The sequence below is a fragment of the Ranitomeya imitator genome, chromosome 3 (assembly GCF_032444005.1).
Source record: "Ranitomeya imitator isolate aRanImi1 chromosome 3, aRanImi1.pri, whole genome shotgun sequence".
Lineage (NCBI taxonomy): Eukaryota > Metazoa > Chordata > Amphibia > Anura > Dendrobatidae > Ranitomeya > Ranitomeya imitator.
Window position 1 is genome coordinate 746,180,176 of NC_091284.1, and position 21,702 is coordinate 746,201,877.

The 21,702-nt window shown below is 40.5% G+C and overlaps 1 long non-coding RNA gene across 1 annotated transcript; it reads right to left on the reverse strand.

Moving 5' to 3' along the window:
* Positions 1 to 5,598: 5,598 nt before the first annotated feature.
* LOC138672337 (uncharacterized) lies at positions 5,599 to 12,410 on the reverse strand. Its single transcript, XR_011319717.1, has 3 exons — positions 11,604 to 12,410; positions 11,351 to 11,416; positions 5,599 to 6,933 (listed from the first exon to the last, which is right to left on the reverse strand). It is a non-coding gene; the product is annotated as an uncharacterized lncRNA (long non-coding RNA).
* Positions 12,411 to 21,702: the final 9,292 nt, after the last annotated feature.

Genomic DNA, 21,702 nt, shown 5'->3' on the forward strand with positions numbered 1-21,702 from the left:
TTTCTATTGAGCTTATGAGAAGCGATGAGGAAACTCCTGGATGTTCAGGTCTGGCAGCTTCAACCGAACAGTTAAAGCTCAGTTTGGGTGCCGTAAGAGTGCCCGAACCCCATTCGTATGAACGGGAGGCTTGAACTTCCAGTGTTTGCCACTTTGTTATGTGCATGACAGCACGGAAAACGCTGGCAGCTCTGATCAGCAGTAAGATCATTACCGCCGGTCAGAGAGCAGTGGCTTCCACACTGTCAGATGACAGCGGGAGCCCACAGCTGTGACCAGAGGTGAAAAGTTTACCTCCAGTCACAAGCATCTGCTGATTGGACTACTACTCCCATCAGTCTACGCCTGCTGCCGCTAATGACAGTGTGAACAGAATTCGTCTGATGGAAGTATTCATCAGCCAGCGCCTGCGCAAATAAATAAACATATTTTTAAAATGGCATAGGTTGCCCTGTATTTTTTATAACCAGCCAGGCAAAACTGACAGCTGTGGGCAGAATCCCTCAGCTGCTAGCTTTATCATGTCTGGTTATCAAGAATAGAGGTGTCCTAACGCCATCTTTTTAAATTATTTAATTAAATATTTTTTAAAAAGTGTGGGGCCCCCCCTAAATTTTGACAACTAGCCAAAGCTAACACAAACAGCTGGGGGCTGGTATTCTCAGGCTGCTAAGGAGCCATGATTATTAGCCCACCCCAGCCTAAAAACAGCAGCCTGCAGCCACCACAGAAAAGGCACATTTATTAGATACGACAATTCTGGCGCTTTACCTGGCTCTTCCCACTCGCCTTGTGGTGGTTGCAAGTGGGGCTCATATTTGTAGGGTTGAAGTCACCATTATATTGTCCGGTGACATCAAGCCCATGTGTTAGTAATGCAGAGGAGTTTGTAAGAGGCCTATTCATTACTAATCCTATACACCATTTTTTTTTATTTTGTACTTTTTTATAGCTCAGGCATTGGCTGACAAATACTCCCATCAGCCAGTGCCTGCTCTCGCTGTTATTAGCAGTACCAGGCATATGCTGATGGAAGTAGAAGTCCCATCAGCTGACACCTGTGCCTGGAGGTAAACTTTTTACCTTCAGTCACAGCTGCGGGCTGACGCTGTTATCTGACAACGTGGGAGCCACAGCGCTCTGACCGGTGGTATTAATCTTACTGTCGATCAGACCTTCCAGTGTTTCTCGCGCTATCATGGAGATGATAGTGCTAGAAACACCCAGTGTACGGGGGGGGGGGGGGGGGGTCAAACCCAAACAGTAACACAGACTTCCTGGTGAAGTCCGTGTTTGGGGTCCATGCCCAAACAGTAGATGTTTGGTACGGACCCTGAACGTTACTGTTTGGATTTGCCCATCTCAACTTGTAAGCACTGTTTTAAAGCTGTCCAAGATTGCTGGAGCGCCTGTTACCTTCTAATCTGGGACATCTAGATAACTGTGATTACAAATGAGACAACAGCAGTGGTCAGTCTCTTAAGCAATGGGTTGTCAGTAGGATATTAATAATGAAGGAACTGCTGCAAATTATTATAAGCAGTAAATTGCAAAAATGCTTATTTTTATAAGCAATATCCTACAATATCTATGAAGATGGGAATAACCCTTTAATAAATAGATGCTTCAGCTCCATCAATGAACCATGGCAAGATGACCTCCCTCTGATGTGTACTTATCCTACTAAATATGTCTCTCACGGGCAATAAATCTGCAATTTATATGGGCAAATATGTCTCTCTGGCTTTAAGCCTACCATAACTTGGCACTTACAGAGTGCTGCTGTTATTTTTTTTGTATGTTATGCAGTCATTGCAGCGTGCACCTGTTCACACTATATGGAGGTGAAAGTCAGTTTTTTGTTTTTTACAGTTTACTATTGGATGTCGTGACTGCCTTTGCTCTGACTCTGCACTCCTCCCAGTAGCCCAAGGGTGCTTTTAATTAGTGCTCGTTCCTACCTGCCAATTTAAAATGTAGGCTTATAGCCCAAGAGAGGCAAGTTTAGTAGGATGGGTACCCATCAGAGGGAGGTCACCTTTCCCTGGTTGATGGGCATACCTTCATTTTTTGCAAGTAAATTTTATTTAGCAACAATTCAGTTTAGATCTCATGTATTCAGTGCTTGCATATGTCTTGGCCTTTACAGAGTGCTGATGTGTCCTTTCTTGTATGTTATGCAGTCATTGCAGCTTGAACCTGTACACACTATATGGAGGTGCTGGTCAGCTTTTTTTATTTTACATAGATAGATGGAATAATATCTACAAATATTCAGAACCAAACTGACCTCTCTTCACTTTGATATGTTTGATAGTTTGTATGTATTGGTGTATTATGAATATGGTGTAGTGGCGCTTTGCTGCTAATCATCGGGCTGATACCTTCTTCATGATCATTAATAAATTGACCCTGATTTTCCAGCAGTAAGAGCTGTCACACATGTACAATGGCTGCTGGCCACGTCATGTCTTCTTCCTTTTATTTCATCAATAGGCATAAATATATGATTTTTTTTCTACTACGGATGGCACGGATAGCCCTGCAATCTCACCAGAATGGTTTGTTTGCACATAATTTTCCTGCCTTTTACCGGCCTATTAGTTCATTGTTTCCACTGAGAAGTGATAGTCTTTAGAGCAATCCATAAAAGTGAATGACTACAATCACAAACAATGTGCAGATGCTGGAGGCACATGGCCGGCTCGGTAACCATGTCACAGGTTTAGACGTCATTAGACTAATGCACTGTTTACAATCAGTATCAATCATTTCTTGATTGGACTCGTATGCTTAGTAACAAATGCAGCTGAAACGTTAGATCAACAATTAAACCTGTTTCCCGTAAAAGAAACTTTTCGAGATTCAGGAATATACAAAAATAGAATTTAATAAGTCTTGTCAAGAAATGTTATGTTCCTAACATGTTTTTCACTTTCAAACCTACAAATTACCAGCTGTTAAGTTACTTTCTCCTAAAATCTCTAATGGACAGTGAGATTGAATAGGGCGACAAACTGTTAATTGTATTATTTATTAGCAATCTGCATTATGTGGATGGCACTGATTTTACCGGTTTCTGTTATCAGATATATCGGCCCCAATTCATCAAGACAAGCGTTGTTCAGAAGGCGTGCTAGAGTCACATATTCCTCACTTGTTGAAGGGAACCTATCGCCAGGTTTTTCCCATATAAAGTACAGCCAGCTTCTGTAAGCCATCTGTTACTACATACTAGAATGCATACAGTATACTCCACCAACAAACACACATGTTGATAATATCACAATTATTGGATATCTACCCTCATTATATTCCGTGTGGCGGATTAAAGTCATGGACACATCAACCATGAAACATCAAAACCATTTGGGAGAACACGTTCCGGGCATCATGGCAGCGGCAACACATGACGAAGTATGTACTTTGAAAACTATCCCCCGCCATTTTAAGCTTCATCATGGTTGTGATGGTAGCCCCCTAAGGGTTAAAGGGATTGACATGACTGAGCCCAATATCCAGGGTGGTGGGGTCTCAAATAAACTTGCGCAGTTAGAGTCCAGATGGATATGGAGATTGGGAACTCTCCATCCATCTAGTCTCAATGAAAGCCTCAGTTATGCCCCCTTCCTACCATAATGATAACTCTTATGGGTCACCTTTATTCCTATGTCATAGTATTTTGCTGCTGTTGTTTTTAAATTTATTTGTGTAATGAACCATCTATATATTTAAATATATATTTTAACTTATTTTATTATATAGGTGAATGTTATCTCCTGTGCAATAACTTTGAACCCTTTGATGACCTGACATCTATTTGACAATATACCCTACCGCATATTGTGGAACTAATGAATATAAGCACCATGCCTGCTGCACACCGTGGAATTTAGAACGTATTATCAATATCTGTGGATATTATTTATCCCTTTATGCACATTGGATCCTTTTGCTTGATACATTGTATATATTATGATGTCATGATATTTATTTATATTATTCTGTATTTAGAGGTTATGTTTGGATAAATATGCATGGCCGGATTGTGCAATTACTGTTGGTCTGCAGTCCACCCACCCCCCACCTGCACGCGCTGTATCCGTCTGTCCTGGGCTCCTCCTGGCTTTCGGAATCAGTACATGGTGTTGATATTTCCTCCATCAAGTGACACCAAGATGGGGCTGATTCCTGCATCACATGGTGACCAGCGCGTAACTTCCGGTGGGGGCATGGCTTATCGGCACGCTAGACACAGCTTATCATTCGGCGTCATTTCGGTAGTTAGGATTTTTAAGGCTGCACAGTGAGAGTGTGTGTGTGCCCCCTGACGAAGGCAGGACCGAAACGCGCGTTGGGGCGGGCACACACACCTCTCTGGATTCCCCTTTGGACCATGTTCAGTACTAGTCTCAGGTAATCTGATGGCCGTCGGCAAGTTCCACTACATTATGGTACTGCCATGGACTATAGCCCCCAACCTGGATCTGCCCCATCCACCTCCCCTATGCCATGGACTATAGCCCCCAACCTGGATCTGCCCCATCCACCTCCCCCCACAGCTCCTACCCAACATCCCCTCAGTCCCTATCCCTATTGCCTCTATACACTTGCTTTGGCAAAACTGATGTGTATTTGGTCCTGCCAATAAAGCTTCTTTGAATCTTGAATCTTGAATCTTGAATCTTTATGGTACCTGAATCATGCAGCAAATAATGGTATTATTATAGCTATCTGCAATTCTCTGAGACTTGTGCCTACATTAGACCCGTAGGATTATATATACAGCAACAGTGCCATACGTATCTTTAATAATTCTGCGGTATCTTTATTGTGTTACCATCTACGGCAAAATATTCTGCACTCTTATCAAGGAAATGATGCTTTTTACATTTGTTCTCTTGGGGTTTCTGGGAGGTGCTGTGTGCCTTGATGCATAGCAGCAATCTACACATGGTTTGTCCCTACATTTATGCCTATACCTTTTTGTAATCGTTTTAATAATAAAGTTTAAAATGTTTTTGATATTTTTTTGGACTGGTACATCTTTTTGCCTTGCCGCAAATGGATTTGATACTAGAATATTATAAAAGAAACACAGGAGTAAATACCAGGTATATATATATATACAGATTATTACCAATAGTATGTATACCCTATGTATAGTATCACTGCTATACCCAGTGCCACCTGTGTCAAAAAATGTAGTGAAACCACTACATGAACAGAAAAAACATATACCAAATATGGATAAGACCAAAGGATACCAAAGATAACGGGGATATTAAAATATATTATTTTATTATTGTGCAATAGCAGCCAAGACAAAAAATAAAAATTAAAATATTACATAAATATATATAACCATACATACATCTTTATATATATATATATATATATATATATATATATATATATATATATATATATATATATATATGTATATAATACATGTGTATTCGTATTAATTTATGGGCACATAAAAACCTCAATATATGAATCAAATGGGTAGGTCACAAAATAATAGTAAAAAATTATATATACTCAGGATACCCAGTAATAAAATAGTAAGTAATATATATAAAAAAGTGTATTAAAAGGTATAGATGTTAAAAAATATATATATATCCTTCTCTGGTCTAACTGGCTACAAAGTGCTAGGTGTAAACATATATAGGAAAATCCTATAAAAAAGTGCAATGTGCTGGTAAACGATATAGTGTGAAGATTCACATAAGGCCAATGTTGTAGGGGAAAGTGCAATGTGCTAGTTATAATGTGCCAGTAATAAAGAAATATGCCAGATACACCGAGCACTATCCATCCAGGACAGTGATGAATATATGAATGGACAGTTGCTACTTACTATCAAAGACTGGGGGAATATCACCAGGACCGCCAAATGTATGAGGAAGTGCACCCCGACGCGCGTTTCGGACCCAGAAGTTCCTTCGTCAGGGGGTACTTTAGGTCAAGACCGAGGGGTTTATATAGCTCACATGTAATGAGTCACAGCGCCAATGTCAGCGTCCACAACATGCACGGCGCATGCGCCGCCCAGACAAACCGGAAGTCCGAGATCAAGCATCACGTGACCGGACGCACATGATAGCACATGGCGTTGCCAAGGTCACTATGACGCTACAATCCGGACCGCAGAGTGCCGGGCGCGCACGCGCACTGCTGTGGGCCCGATATGAGCAAGTAAGGAGAAATGACTCAGCCGATGCTTAATGCTGGCTGTGAAAGTGGCACATGCGCTGTCCAAACAAAACCCGGCATCCGAGACAACCCATGGAAACCACCGTCACAGATGTAACCATGGTCACCAAAGGCAGCCCGAACAACGCGGCGTCAGACGCGCACGCGCACCACGTCCAGCACAACATGGGCGGAAATAAGAACAATTTATGGTACACTAATAATAACCGGGACAGATATGGGAAGGGGCAAGGACTATACAGGTGCCACATGAGTGCATCGTCCATGCCGTGCGCAACCAACCAAAACACTAAACCCCCCGGACAAGCCACGGGGGGTCGTGTCCCGGAAGCAACGCACCAGCACACACGAGCACAGCTACGACAGCATGTAAATAATTATATTGATTGGTACTAGAGTTGGAGATAAGTGATATGTGTATCTACACCAAGTTCATACAAAAGGGGGGCAACTATATGTCTAGTGTGACACGTATGAATATGTATATGAAGTGCCCAAAAAAAAATTGAAAGTATATATATACACACACATACATAATGCTTATTCTATGCATATATTATTCAACAATAGCTAATACAGTATTGTATTTTTCCCCCACAGTTGGATCAAATATTCAACGAAAGACGTCCACATAATTCAATCCGCCATGACGAGGGCACAGACCATCGAAAGTCCAACGGGGAGCAGCACAGAACAAACATAACGGGTAAGCTGTAGAATATCAAAAAATATAAATATTAAAATCATATATAGTAGACTGGGACAATATCCTCAGAAATAAGAATACAGATAATAAATGGGAAATGTTTAAGAACATCCTAAATAGGCAGTGTAAGCGGTTTATACCTTGTGGGAATAAAAGGACTAGAAATAGGAAAAACCCAATGTGGCTAAACAAAGAAGTAAGACAGGCAATTAACAGTAAAAAGAAAGCATTTGCACTACTAAAGCAGGATGGCACCATTGAAGCTCTAAAAAACTATAGGGAGAAAAATACTTTATCTAAAAAACTAATTAAAGCTGCCAAAAAGGAAACAGAGAAGCACATTGCTAAGGAGAGTAAAACTAATCCCAAACTGTTCTTCAACTATATCAATAGTAAAAGAATAAAAACTGAAAATGTAGGCCCCTTAAAAAATAGTGAGGAAAGAATGGTTGTAGATGACGAGGAAAAAGCTAACATATTAAACACCTTCTTCTCCACGGTATTCACGGTGGAAAATGAAATGCTAGGTGAAATCCCAAGAAACAATGAAAACCCTATATTAAGGGTCACCAATCTAACCCAAGAAGAGGTGCGAAATCGGCTAAATAAGATTAAAATAGATAAATCTCCGGGTCCGGATGGCATACACCCACGAGTACTAAGGGAACTAAGTAATGTAATAGATAAACCATTATTTCTTATTTTTAGGGACTCTATAGCGACAGGATCTGTTCCGCAGGACTGGCGCATAGCAAATGTGGTGCCAATATTCAAAAAGGGCTCTAAAAGTGAACCTGGAAATTATAGGCCAGTAAGTCTAACCTCTATTGTTGGTAAAATATTTGAAGGGTTTCTGAGGGATGTTATTCTGGATTATCTCAATGAGAATAACTGTTTAACTCCATATCAGCATGGGTTTATGAGAAATCGCTCCTGTCAAACCAATCTAATCAGTTTTTATGAAGAGGTAAGCTATAGGCTGGACCACGGTGAGTCATTGGACGTGGTATATCTCGATTTTTCCAAAGCGTTTGATACCGTGCCGCACAAGAGGTTGGTACACAAAATGAGAATGCTTGGTCTGGGGGAAAATGTGTGTAAATGGGTTAGTAACTGGCTTAGTGATAGAAAGCAGAGGGTGGTTATAAATGGTATAGTCTCTAACTGGGTCGCTGTGACCAGTGGGGTACCGCAGGGGTCGGTATTGGGACCTGTTCTCTTCAACATATTCATTAATGATCTGGTAGAAGGTTTACACAGTAAAATATCAATATTTGCAGATGATACAAAACTATGTAAAGCAGTTAATACAAGAGAAGATAGTATTCTGCTACAGATGGATCTGGATAAGTTGGAAACTTGGGCTGAAAGGTGGCAGATGAGGTTTAACAATGATAAATGTAAGGTTATACACATGGGAAGAAGGAATCAATATCACCATTACACACTGAATGGGAAACCACTGGGTAAATCTGACAGGGAGAAGGACTTGGGGATCCTAGTTAATGATAAACTTACCTGGAGCACCCAGTGCCAGGCAGCAGCTGCCAAGGCAAACAGGATCATGGGGTGCATTAAAAGAGGTCTGGATACACATGATGAGAGCATTATACTGCCTCTGTACAAATCCCTAGTTAGACCGCACATGGAGTACTGTGTCCAGTTTTGGGCACCAGTGCTCATGAAGGATATAATGGAACTAGAGAGAGTACAAAGGAGGGCAACAAAATTAATAAAGGGGATGGGAGAACTACAATACCCAGATAGATTAGCGAAATTAGGATTATTTAGTCTAGAAAAAAGACGACTGAGGGGCGATCTAATAACCATGTATAAGTATATAAGGGGACAATACAAATATCTCCCTGAGGATCTGTTTATACCAAGGAAGGTGACAGGCACAAGGGGGCATTCTTTGCGTCTGGAGGAGAGAAGGTTTTTCCACCAACATAGAAGAGGATTCTTTACTGTTAGGGCAGTGAGAATCTGGAATTGCTTGCCTGAGGAGGTGGTGATGGCGAACTCAGTCGAGGGGTTCAAGAGAGGCCTGGATGTCTTCCTGGAGCAGAACAATATTGTATCATACAATTATTAGGTTCTGTAGAAGGACGTAGATCTGAGGATTTATTATGATGGAATATAGGCTGAACTGGATGGACAAATGTCTTTTTTCGGCCTTACTAACTATGTTACTATGTTACTATGTTACCAATATCGGTCAAAACATTAAAAAACGATTAAAATGTAAAAATGAAATTAAAATATAAAACACAATATACACAGGTAATAAAACATGAATGGATGCAATAAAATATAATAAAATGATGGAAATAACCACTTATAAGAACGGAGCGAAACTCAGACTTTCGTTAAGGCCATTAGGGGAGACTGTGTCAAGCAGCCAGTTCCATTTTGTTTCAAGTTGGGCTAAGGGTGTACTGATTTTTCCCCCTCTCTCATTTGGTTTAATTTGGTCAATTCCGAAAACTTGTAAGAGGGAAGCGTCACAGTTGTGATATAATTTGAAATGCTTGGGAATAGTTTTTAAAATTTCTATATCCTCTATATCCTTTGCTGCCAATATCCCACGCACATGTTCACGTGTGCGGATTTTAAGTTGACGAGTTGTCATTCCTATATAAATCAAGGAGCAAGGACATACTGCATAGTAAATTACAGAACGGGATGTGCACGTAATGGGATATTTAATTTAATATGTTTTTGTTCCCTTTGCATTTTTAAAGGTTTGGCGTCTTACAATGTTGGGACAAGCCACACATTTCCCGCATGGTTTGCAACCTGTTTGGGGTTTGATATTGTTGAGAAAAGTAGAAGATGATGTTTGGTCACTCACATAGTGGCTCTTGACGAGGCAGTCACTCAGATTCTGTGATCGCCTAAATGTAATTTCGGGACTTTTTCCAATGTATTTTGATAGTACAGGGTCACTTTGAAGAATAGGCCAAGATTTGGATAAATAGTGCCGCATCAGATCTATTTGGCCATGAAATTGAGTGATATATCTTATTGGCTGTTTCTTATCACTTGGTTTCCTGGTGTATAGGACTTCATGTCTAGTAGTATGTTTTGCCCGATTATAGGCTTTCTTAATTGATCTGTGACTATATCCACGTTCAGAGAATCTGTTCTTTAGGATATCTGATTGTCTCTCAAAGTCCTCTTCGTTTGAGCATATTCTCCGAAGGTGCAAGAATTGGCCAATCGGTATGGAGTTGATCATGGCCTTAGGATGAGAAGATGTAGCATGCAAAAACGAATTTACTGCTGTAGGCTTACGATACAGATCGGTTTCGAGAAAATTGTCAGCTCCCCTCTTGATACATACATCTAAGAATTCAATTTGTTCCCGATCGTATTTATACATGAGATGTATGTTGTATGAGTTCTGATTGAGTTGAAGCATAAATGATTCCAAAGATGTCAAAGACCCCTGCCAGATCATAAAAACATCATCAATGAAACGAACCCATAGAAGAATATTATCCATAACTGGCATCAGGTCAGACATCAAGAGGTCCTTCTCCCACAGCCCCAGGAAAAGATTTGCATACGCGGGCGCAAATGACGCGCCCATGGCGGTGCCCTGGAGCTGTAGGTAGAAGGACCCCTTGAATAAAAAGAAATTGTGAGATAGGGAGAATTCAAGCAATTTCAGGGTTAACTCACTCATGTTTGATGATAAAATAGAAGAACTCAAAAAGTATCGAACCGCACGAAGGCCATCACTATGCCGTATGTTTGTATAGAGCGATTCCACATCGCATGACACTAAAAAAGTGTAATTATCAATGTGTAGGCCATCAATTTTTTTGAGAAAGTCATTCGTGTCCTTAATGAATGATGGGAGTTCTTCGACTAATGGTTGTAATTTTGAGTCTATAAATTTATTGATGTTTTCCATGAAGTTACCACACCCAGAGATAATGGGTCTCCCTGGTGGCGTATTTTTGTTTTTGTGATTTTTGGGCAAAAAATATATGGTGGATATAGTAGGTTCAATGATTTGCAGCGCCAAAAATAAGTCCTTAGTTATAATCTCACTATCCCTAGCTTCCTTTAGAATTACCAGCAATTCATTCCGAAATTTGTCAAGAGGGTTGAACGTAAGCCTTTTATAGCATACCTCAACCTTTAATTGTCTGAATGCTTCAACTTCATACAGGGATTTAGGCCAGATCACTATGTTACCGCCTTTATCAGCGGGTTTGACCAGGATATCTTGCATACCCTGTAGTTTTTTTAGACTCCTTTTCTCTTTTTTACTCAAATTACCTATTTTAGGGAAACAAGGGATTTTTTCAAATTCTTTACTAACAGTTTGTACAAAAATATCTAGTGTCGGACAGGATGATAAGGGTGGAAATTTACGTGAATGTGGTTTTATTGAGTCTGGGTTCTTACCTCCCTCAGATTCATTATGCTCACGCGCTAATTCCTCCAAAGTGTTTAGTGCCTCCTGTTCCACCTCTATTGGGAATAATAAATTTGTATCCTTATTAAAAAAATGCCGCTAAAATAGTAGTTTTCTCGCAAATAAATGCAAGTCTTTGATAGCGATAAATTTATTAAAATTTTCTGTGGGACAAAACATAAGACCTTTATTCAAAATGTCAAGTTCAGTTTGTGAGAAAACATGAGAGCTTAAATTTATTACCTTATTATTTCCATTTTCCGGAGAGTATCCATAGCTACGCTTGGTTGATACATAACGTGGCTCACGTTTACGTTTTGGAGTTGAGATAGTGGTAATTGACATTGAGGCGGAAGAGGAGGCACATGAAACATCACCATTCATCACACTTGATGATGTAGATACCGTACGTTCACGAGCAATGTCTTTAGTCTGAATTTTACGCCATCTGTACATTCTCCCATTAGCAAGGTCTTTCTGGTCCCTGAGTAATTTGTTTGTCTGTTTCCCTTGTATATCACGGACCCATTGGTCAACCAGTTTTTCCAATTGGGGATTAATAGATTCAAACTGTTCAGAGGTTATACTCCCTTTGGCTTTAGTCAGAGATTCTTCAAGAGATTTATCAATCTCAAGCAAATTCTTGGTGTTAAATTGGATAAGTAGTTCCATCAATTTTTTAGATGTCTCATTACATATACCTTCCCATTTCTGGACAAAATCCTCATCATTGACTGGAAAGGAAGGTGTAATCTGAATCTGTAGGCCTCTGGGAATTAGTTGCTTTTGAACATAATTCTCCAGAAATGCCTTGTTCCACCAGGACCGTGTTCTCTTGTATGTCAGATTTTTGATAGTAAGAAAGAGATCATCACATTGCATAATACCATTCATGGTTACAGAATTACCGCTATTGCCAAACACCGCATTGACTTGTCCCTGCCATGATTGCTCCCTGGCCTTAAAATCCATATTCAGAGTAGAAGAGCCTGTGCAGAACACAGTATAACGTTATAAAAGAAACACAGGAGTAAATACCAGGTATATATATATACAGATTATTACCAATAGTATGTATACCCTATGTATAGTATCACTGCTATACCCAGTGCCACCTGTGTCAAAAAATGTAGTGAAACCACTACATGAACAGAAAAAGCATATACCAAATATGGATAAGACCAAAGGATACCAAAGATAACGGGGATATTAAAATATATTAATATTAATTATATATGTATATAATACATGTGTATTCGTATTAATTTATGGGCACATAAAAACCTCAATATATGAATCAAATGGGTAGGTCACAAAATAATAGTAAAAAATTATATATACTCTGGATACCCAGTAATAAAATAGTAAGTAATATATATAAAAAAGTGTATTAAAAGGTATAGATGTTAAAAAATATATATATATCCTTCTCTGGTCTAACTGGCTACAAAGTGCTAGGTGTAAACATATATAGGAAAATCCTATAAAAAAGTGCAATGTGCTGGTAAACGATATAGTGTGAAGATTCACATAAGGCCAATGTTGTAGGGGAAAGTGCAATGTGCTAGTTATAATGTGCCAGTAATAAAGAAATATGCCAGATACACCGAGCACTATCCATCCAGGACAGTGATGAATATATGAATGGACAGTTGCTACTTACTATCAAAGACTGGGGGAATATCACCAGGACCGCCAAATGTATGAGGAAGTGCACCCCGACGCGCGTTTCGGACCCAGAAGTTCCTTCGTCAGGGGGTACTTTAGGTCAAGACCGAGGGGTTTATATAGCTCACATGTAATGAGTCACAGCGCCAATGTCAGCGTCCACAACATGCACGGTGCATGCGCCGCCCAGACAAACCGGAAGTCCGAGATCAAGCATCACGTGACCGGACGCACATGATAGCACATGGCGTTGCCAAGGTCACTATGACGCTACGATCCGGACCGCAGAGTGCCGGGCGCGCACGCGCACTGCTGTGGGCCCGATATGAGCAAGTAAGGAGAAATGACTCAGCCGATGCTTAATGCTGGCTGTGAAAGTGGCGCATGCGCTGTCCAAACAAAACCCGGCGTCCGAGACAACCCATGGAAACCACCGTCACAGATGTAACCATGGTCACCAAAGGCAGCCCGAACACCGCGGCGTCAGACGCGCACGCGCACCACATCCAGCACAACATGGGCGGAAATAAGAACAATTTATGGTACACTAATAATAACCGGGACAGATATGGGAAGGGGCAAGGACTATACAGGTGCCGCATGAGTGCATCGTCCATGCCGTGCGCAACCAACCAAAACACTAAACCCCCCGGACAAGCCACGGGGGGTCGTGTCCCGGAAGCAACGCACCAGCACACACGAGCACAGCTACGACAGCAAGTAAATAATTATATTGATTGGTACTAGAGTTGGAGATAAGTGATATGTGTATCTACACCAAGTTCATACAAAAGGGGGGCAACTATATGTCTAGTGTGACACGTATGAATATGTATATGAAGTGCCCCCCAAAAAAATTGAAAGTATTTATATACACACACATACATAATGCTTATGCTATGCATATATTATTCAACAATAGCTAATACAGTATTGTATTTTTCCCCCACAGTTGGATCAAATATTCGACGAAAGACGTCCACATAATTCAATCTGCCATGATGAGGGCACAGACCATCGAAAGTCCAACGGGGAGCAGCACAGAACAAACATGTAAGTAACGGGTAAGCTGTAGAATATCAAAAAATATAAATATTAAAATCATATATAGTACCAATATCGGTCAAAACATTAAAAAACGATTAAAATGTAAAAATGAAATTAAAATATAAAACACAATATACACATGTAATAAAACATGAATAAAAACTGTGACGCTTCCCTCTTACAAGTTTTCGGAATTGACCAAATTAAACCAAATGAGAGAGGGGGAAAAATCAGTACACCCTTAGCCCAACTTGAAACAAAATGGAACTGGCTGCTTGACACAGTCTCCCCTAATGGCCTTAACGAAAGTCTGAGTTTCGCTCCGTTCTTATAAGTGGTTATTTCCATCATTTTATTATATTTTATTGCATCCATTCATGTTTTATTACATGTGTATATTGTGTTTTATATTTTAATTTCATTTTTACATTTTAATCGTTTTTTAATGTTTTGACCGATATTGGTACTATATATGATTTTAATATTTATATTTTTTTATATTCTACAGCTTACCCGTTACTTACATGTTTGTTCTGTGCTGCTCCCCGTTGGACTTTCGATGGTCTGTGCCCTCGTCATGGCGGATTGAATTATGTGGATGTCTTTCGTCGTATATTTGATCCAACTGTGGTGGAAAAATACAATACTGTATTAGCTATTGTTGAATAATATATGCATAGCAAAAGCATTATGTATGTGTGTGTATATATATACTTTCAATTTTTTTTTTTTTTTGGGCACTTCATATACATATTCATACGTGTCACACTAGACATATAGTTGCCCCCCTTTTGTATGAACTTGGTGTAGATACACATATCACTTATCTCCAACTCTAGTACCAATCAATATAATTATTTACAGGCTGTCGTAGCTGTGCTCGTGTGTGCTGGTGCGTTGCTTCCGGGACACGACCCCCCGTGGCTTGTCCGGGGGGTTTAGTGTTTTGGTTGGTTGCGCACGGCATGGACGATGCACTCATGCGGCACCTGTATAGTCCTTGCCCCTTCCCATATCTGTCCCGGTTATTATTAGTGTACCATAAATTGTTCTTATTTCCGCCCATGTTGTGCTGGACGTGGTGCGCGTGCGCGTCTGACGCCGCGGTGTTTGGGCTGCCTTTGGTGACCATGGTTACATCTGTGACGGTGGTTTCCATGGGTTGTCTCGGACGCCAGGTTTTGTTTGGACAGCGCATGCGCCACTTTCACAGCCAGCATTAAGCATCGGCTGAGTCATTTCTCCTTACTTGCTCATATCGGGCCCACAGCAGTGCGCGTGCGCGCCCGGCACTCTGCGGTCCGGATCGTAGCATCATAGTGACCTTGGCAACGCCATGTGCTATCATGTGCATCCGGTCACGTGATGCTTGATCTCGGACTTCCGGTTTGTCTGGGCGGCGCATGCGCCGTGCATGTTGTGGACGCTGACATTGGCGCTGTGACTCATTACATGTGAGCTATATAAACCCCTCGGTCTTGACCTAAAGTACCCCCTGACGAAGGAACTTCTGGGTCCGAAACGCGCGTCGGGGTGCACTTCCTCATACATTTGGCGGTCCTGGTGATATTCCCCCAGTCTTTGATAGTAAGTAGCAACTGTCCATTCATATATTCATCACTGTCCTGGATGGATAGTGCTCGGTGTATCTGGCATATTTCTTTATTACTGGCACATTATAACTAGCACATTGCACTTTCCCCTACAACATTGGCCTTATGTGAATCTTCACACTATATCGTTTACCAGCACATTGCACTTTTTTATAGGATTTTCCTATATATGTTTACACCTAGCACTTTGTAGCCAGTTAGACCAGAGAAGGATATATATATATTTTTTAACATCTATACCTTTTAATACACTTTTTTATATATATTACTTACTATTTTATTACTGGGTATCCAGAGTATATATAATTTTTTACTATTATTTTGTGACCTACCCATTTGATTCATATACTGAGGTTTTTATGTGCCCATAAATTAATACGAATACACATGTATTATATACATATATATATAAATATGTATGTATGGTTATATATATTTATGTAATATTTTAATTTTTATTTTTTGTCTTGGCTGCTATTGCACAATAATAAAATAATATATTTTAATATCCCCGTTATCTTTGGTATCCTTTGGTCTTATCCATATTTGGTATATGTTTTTTTTGATACTAGAATGCAGCATATAAGTTTCCAAGCCACTCTGCATAACACAAAAAAATAGCTTTTACTATACTTTCCTATGGGATGGTCCAGTCCGATGGGCATCGCTGGCCTTGATCTGGGCCTCCTCTCTTTATGCGATCACCGTCCTTCTTCCCTGCACGTTCTATATAGTGTCCCCCATTGCGCTACTGCGCATGAGTACATCTCTCTGTCCTGCAAAGGGAAAAGACCACCAGCGCATGCGCACTACAATACTTTGCTTACCTGTCATTGACATGAAGCAGGGAGGAGGAAGGCATTACAAGATAACCATTTTTGATAACCAGCCAAGATAAATCAGACAGCTGTGAGCTGATATTAACAGGCTGGGAAGGTCAATGACTGTTGGGCCCTTCTCAGCCTAAAAATTCCAGCCCGCACCACACCAGGGCAATCAGGGTTGATGTCAGCCATGTAATGTCTGTTGGCATCAACCCCAGTGGTTAATAATGGGGAGGCATCTATCAGAACTAACCCAATCATGAAAATTAAAACACACACAGAAAAAATAGGTTCATTTAAAAAACACTGCCGCACTCCGCGTTCACCAATTTAATAAAAAAAAGAAAAAGAAAACCCATGAAGATTCAAAGTAGTCCTGGGAATCCGAAGTAGTCCAGAAATGGGAACCTGAAAGACATAAACAGAGAGAATTAAATAAAGACAAGAAACACTACCTCATTCACCAATTTATTATTTTAAAAAATTCCCGCAGCTCCAATGTAATCCATATCAATTTCACGATGTTCAGCGATTCTGTACAGTAACCTGAAAACAACGCTTCATAGGTCACTCCCAATCGTGTCTCACTCTTGATGACGTCAGTAACTCAGTACTGTCATCGTGACATGAAAGGGAGTAACTGATGCTTGCAGTATTGAATCAGAGCTGCCAGCTCCCGCAACACCTGGCAGCTGTGAAAAGCTGTGAAATCTGTAACGACACCGCTCATTAGAGTTGTCAAGTCTCATAGAGGCCAGTGTGACTCAGCAACTCTGAGTGATGTAGCTACTGATGCGTCTGATAGATGCCTCACCATTACTAACCCCTGGGCTTGATGCCAGCTGATATCAACCCCATAAACCATTATCCTGATTGCCACCGCATCAAGGATATCGAGAAGTGACCATGGCCAAGCGCCAGAAGTGGCCCATCTCATGTAATGCGTCAATTCTTGGGTGCCTGTAAGCTTGAATTTTTAGGCTGGCAAGGGCCCAATAACCAGGGATCTTTCCAGCATCATAATCTAAGCCCGCAGCTGTCTGCTTTATCTTGGCTGGTTATGAAAAATAGGGGAGACCCCAAGTCATTTTTTTAAATTTATTTAATGGGTTTAATAAGGCTAAACACCCTTAAGTGCCACATGAATGGCACTAAATGGTGCTAGTTTATTATATGTAGGGGGCTTGGGATATTGAATATCTACAGGACATTTTTCTACCTATATCTGTCGTAACAATGTAACTCAGTTAGGAGCAATCTGAAATATCACAGCAACCATTTCTCTTTAACCCCTTTCTGCCATATGACGTACTATCCCGTCGAGGTGGGGTGGGCCCGTATGACCACCGAAGGGATAGCGATAGTACGTCATACACATTAACCCCTGGCACACCGCGATCAAACATGATCGCGGTGTGCCGGCGGTGCAGGGAAGCATCGCGCAGGGAGGGGGCTCCCTGTGGGCTTCCCTGAGACCCCCGCAGCAACGCGATGTGATCGCGTTGCTGCGAGGGTCTCCTTACCTCCCTCCCTGCAGCAGGCCCTGATCCAATATGGCCGTGGCATCCGGGTCCTGCAGGGAGGGAGGTGGCTTACCAAGTGCCTGCTAAGAGCAGGCGCTTGGTAAAGCTGCAGTGCTCTGAGACAGATCGCTGATCTGACAGAATACTGTGCAAACTGTCAGATCAGCGATCTGTGATGTCCCCCCGGGACAAAGTAAAAAAGTTTTTAAAAAAATTTCCAAATGTGTAAAAAAAATGTAAAAAAAAATTCCTAAATAATAAAAAAAAATATTATTCCCATAAATACATTTCTTTATCTAAATAAAAAAAAACAAGAAAAGTACACATATTTAGTATCGCCACGTCCGTAACGACCCGACCTATAAAACTGGCCCACTAGTTAACCCCTTCAGTAAACACCGTAAGAAAAAAAAACGAGGCAAAAAACAACGCTTTATTATCATACCGCCGAACAAAAAGTGGAATAACACGCGATCAAAAAGACAGATATAAATAACAATGGTACCGCTGAAAACGTCATCTCGTCCCGCAAAAAACAAGCCACCATACAGCATCATGAGCAAAAAAGAAAAAAGTTATAGTCCTCAGAATAAAGTGATGCAAAAATAATTATTTTTTCTATAAAATAGTTTTTATCGTATAAAAGCGCCAAAACATTAAAAAATTATATAAATGAGGTATGTCTGTAATCATACTGACCCGAAGAATAAAACTGCTTCATCAATTTTACCAAACGAGGAACGGTATAAACGCCTCCCCCAAAAGAAATTCATGAATAGCTGGATTTTGGTCATTCTGCCTCACAAAAATCGGAATAAAAAGCGATCAAAAAATTTCACGTGCCCAAAAATGTTACCAATAAAAACGTCAACTCGTCCCGCAAAAAACAAGACCTCACATGACTCTGTGGACCAAAATATGGAAAAATTATAGCTCTCAAAATGTGGTAACGCAAAAAATATTTTTTGCAATAAAAAGCGTCTTTCAGTGTGTGATGGCTGCCAATCATAAAAATCCGCTAAAAAAACCCGCTATAAAAGTAAATCAAACCCCCCTTCATCACCCCCTTAGTAAGGGACAAATTAAAAAATTAAAAAAATGTATTTATTTCCATTTTCCCATTAGGGTTAGGGCTAGGGTTAGGGTTGGGGTTAGGGCTAGGGTTAGGGTTAGGACTAGAGTTAGGGTTAAGGCTAGGGTTAGGGTTAGAACTAGGGTTAGGGTTAGGGCTAAGGTTAGGGCTAGGGTTAGGGTTAGGGTTAGGGCTAGGGTTAGGGCTAGGGTTAGGGTTGGGGCTAGGGTTAAGGTTACAGTTAGGGTTGGGGCTAAAGTTAGGGTTAGGGTTTGGATTACATTTACAGTTGGGAATAGGGTTGGGATTAGGGTTAGGGGTGTGTCTAGGTTAGGGTTTCAGTTATAATTGGGGGGTTTCCACTGTTTAGGCACATCAGGGGCTCTCCAAACGTGACATGGCGTCCGATCTCAATTCCAGCCAATTCTGCGTTGATAAAGTAAAACAGTGCTCCTTCCCTTCCGAGCTCTCCCGTGTGCCCAAACAGGAGTTTACCCCAACATATGGGGTATCAGCGTACTCAGGACAAATTGGACAACAACTTTTGGGGTCCAATTTCTCCTGTTACCCTTGGGAAAATACAAAACTGGAGGCTAAAAAATAATTTTTGTGGGAAAAAAAGATTTTTTATTTTCACGGCTCTGCGTTATAAACTGTAGTGAAACAATTGGGGGCTCAAAATTCTCACAACACATCTAGATAAGTTCCTTGGGGGGTCTACTTTCCAAAATGGTGTCATTTGTGGGAGGTTTCAATGTTTAGGCACATCAGTGGCTCTCCAAATGCAACATGGCGTCCCATCTCAATTCCTGTCAATTTTGCATTGAAAAGTCAAACGGCGCTCCTTCCCTTCCGAGCTTTCCCATGCGCCCAAACAGTGGTTTACCCCCACATATTGGGTATCAGCGTACTCGGGACAAATTGTACAACAACTTTTGGTGTCCAATTTCTTCTCTTACCCTTGGGAAAATAAAATATTGGGGGCAAAAATATAATTTTTGTGAAAAAAAATTATTTTTGATTTTTACGGTTCTGCATTATAAACTTCTGTAAAGCACTTGGTGGGTCAAAGTGCTCACCACACCTCTAGATAAGTTCCTTAGAGGGTCTACTTTCCAAAATGGTGTCACTTGTGGGGGGTTTCAATTTTTAGGCACATCAGTGGCTCTCCAAACGCAACATGGCATCCCATCTCAATTCCTGTTAATTTTGCATTAAAAAGTCAAACAGCGCTCCTTCCTTTCCGAGCTCTCCCATGCGCCCAAACAGTAGTTTACCCCCACATATTGGGTATCAGCGTACTCGGGATAAATTGTACAACAACTTTTTGGGTCCAATTTCTTCTCTTACCATTGGGAAAATAAAAAATTGGGGGCAAAAAGATAATTTTTGTGAAAAAAAATTATTTTTTATTTTTACGGTTCTGCATTATAAACTTCTGTGAAGCACTTGGTGGGTCAAAGTGCTCACCACACCTCTAGATAAGTTCCTTAGGGGGTCTACTTTCCAAAATGGTGTCATTTGTGGGAGGTTTCAATGTTTAGGCACATCAGTGGCTCTCCAAACGCAACATGGCGTCCCATCTCAATTCCTGTCAATTTTGCATTGAAAAGTCAAACGGCGCTCCTTCCCTTCCGAGCTCTCCCATGCGCCCAAACAGTGGTTTACTCCCACATATGGGGTATCAGCGTACTCAGGACAAATTGTACAACAACTTTTGTGGTCCAATTTCTTCTCTTACCATTGGAAAAATAAAAAATTGGGGGCGAAAAGATAATTTTTGTGAAAAAAATGATTTTTTATTTTTACGGTTCTGCATTATAAACTTCTGTGAAGCACTTTGTGGGTCAAAGTGCTCACCACACCTCTAGATAAGTTCCTTAGGGGGCCTACTTTCCAAAATGGTGTCACTTGTGGGGGATTTTAATGTTTAGGCACATCAGTGGCTCTCCAAACGCAACATGGCGTCCCATCTCAATTCCAGTCAATTTTGCATTGAAAAGTCAAATGGCGCTCCTTCGCTTCCGAGCTCTGTCATGCACCCAAACAGTGGTTTACCTCCACATATGGGGTATCGCGTACTCAGGACAAATTGTACAACAAGGTTTGGGGTCAATTTTCTCCTGTTACCCTTGGTAAAATAAAACAAATTGGAGCTGAATACATTTTTTGTGAAAAAAAGTAAAATGTTCATTTTTAATTAAACATTCCAAAAATTCCTGTGAAACACCTGAAGGGTTAATAAACTTCTTGAATGTGGTTTTGAGCATCTTGAGGGGTGCAGTTTTTAGAATGGTGTCACACTTGGGTATTTTCTATCATATAGACCCCTCAAAATGACTTGAGGTCCCTAAAATAAAATGGTATTGGAAAAATGAGAAATTGCTGGTCAACTTTTAACCCTTATAACTCCCTAACAACAAAAAAAAATTTGGTTCCAAAATTGTGCTGATGTAAAGTAGACATGTGGGAAATGTTACTTATTAAGTATTTTGTGTGACATATCTCTGTGATTTAATTCCATAAAAATTCAAAGTTGGAAAATTGCGAAATTTTCAAAATTTTTGCCAAATTTCCATTTTTCTCACAAATAAA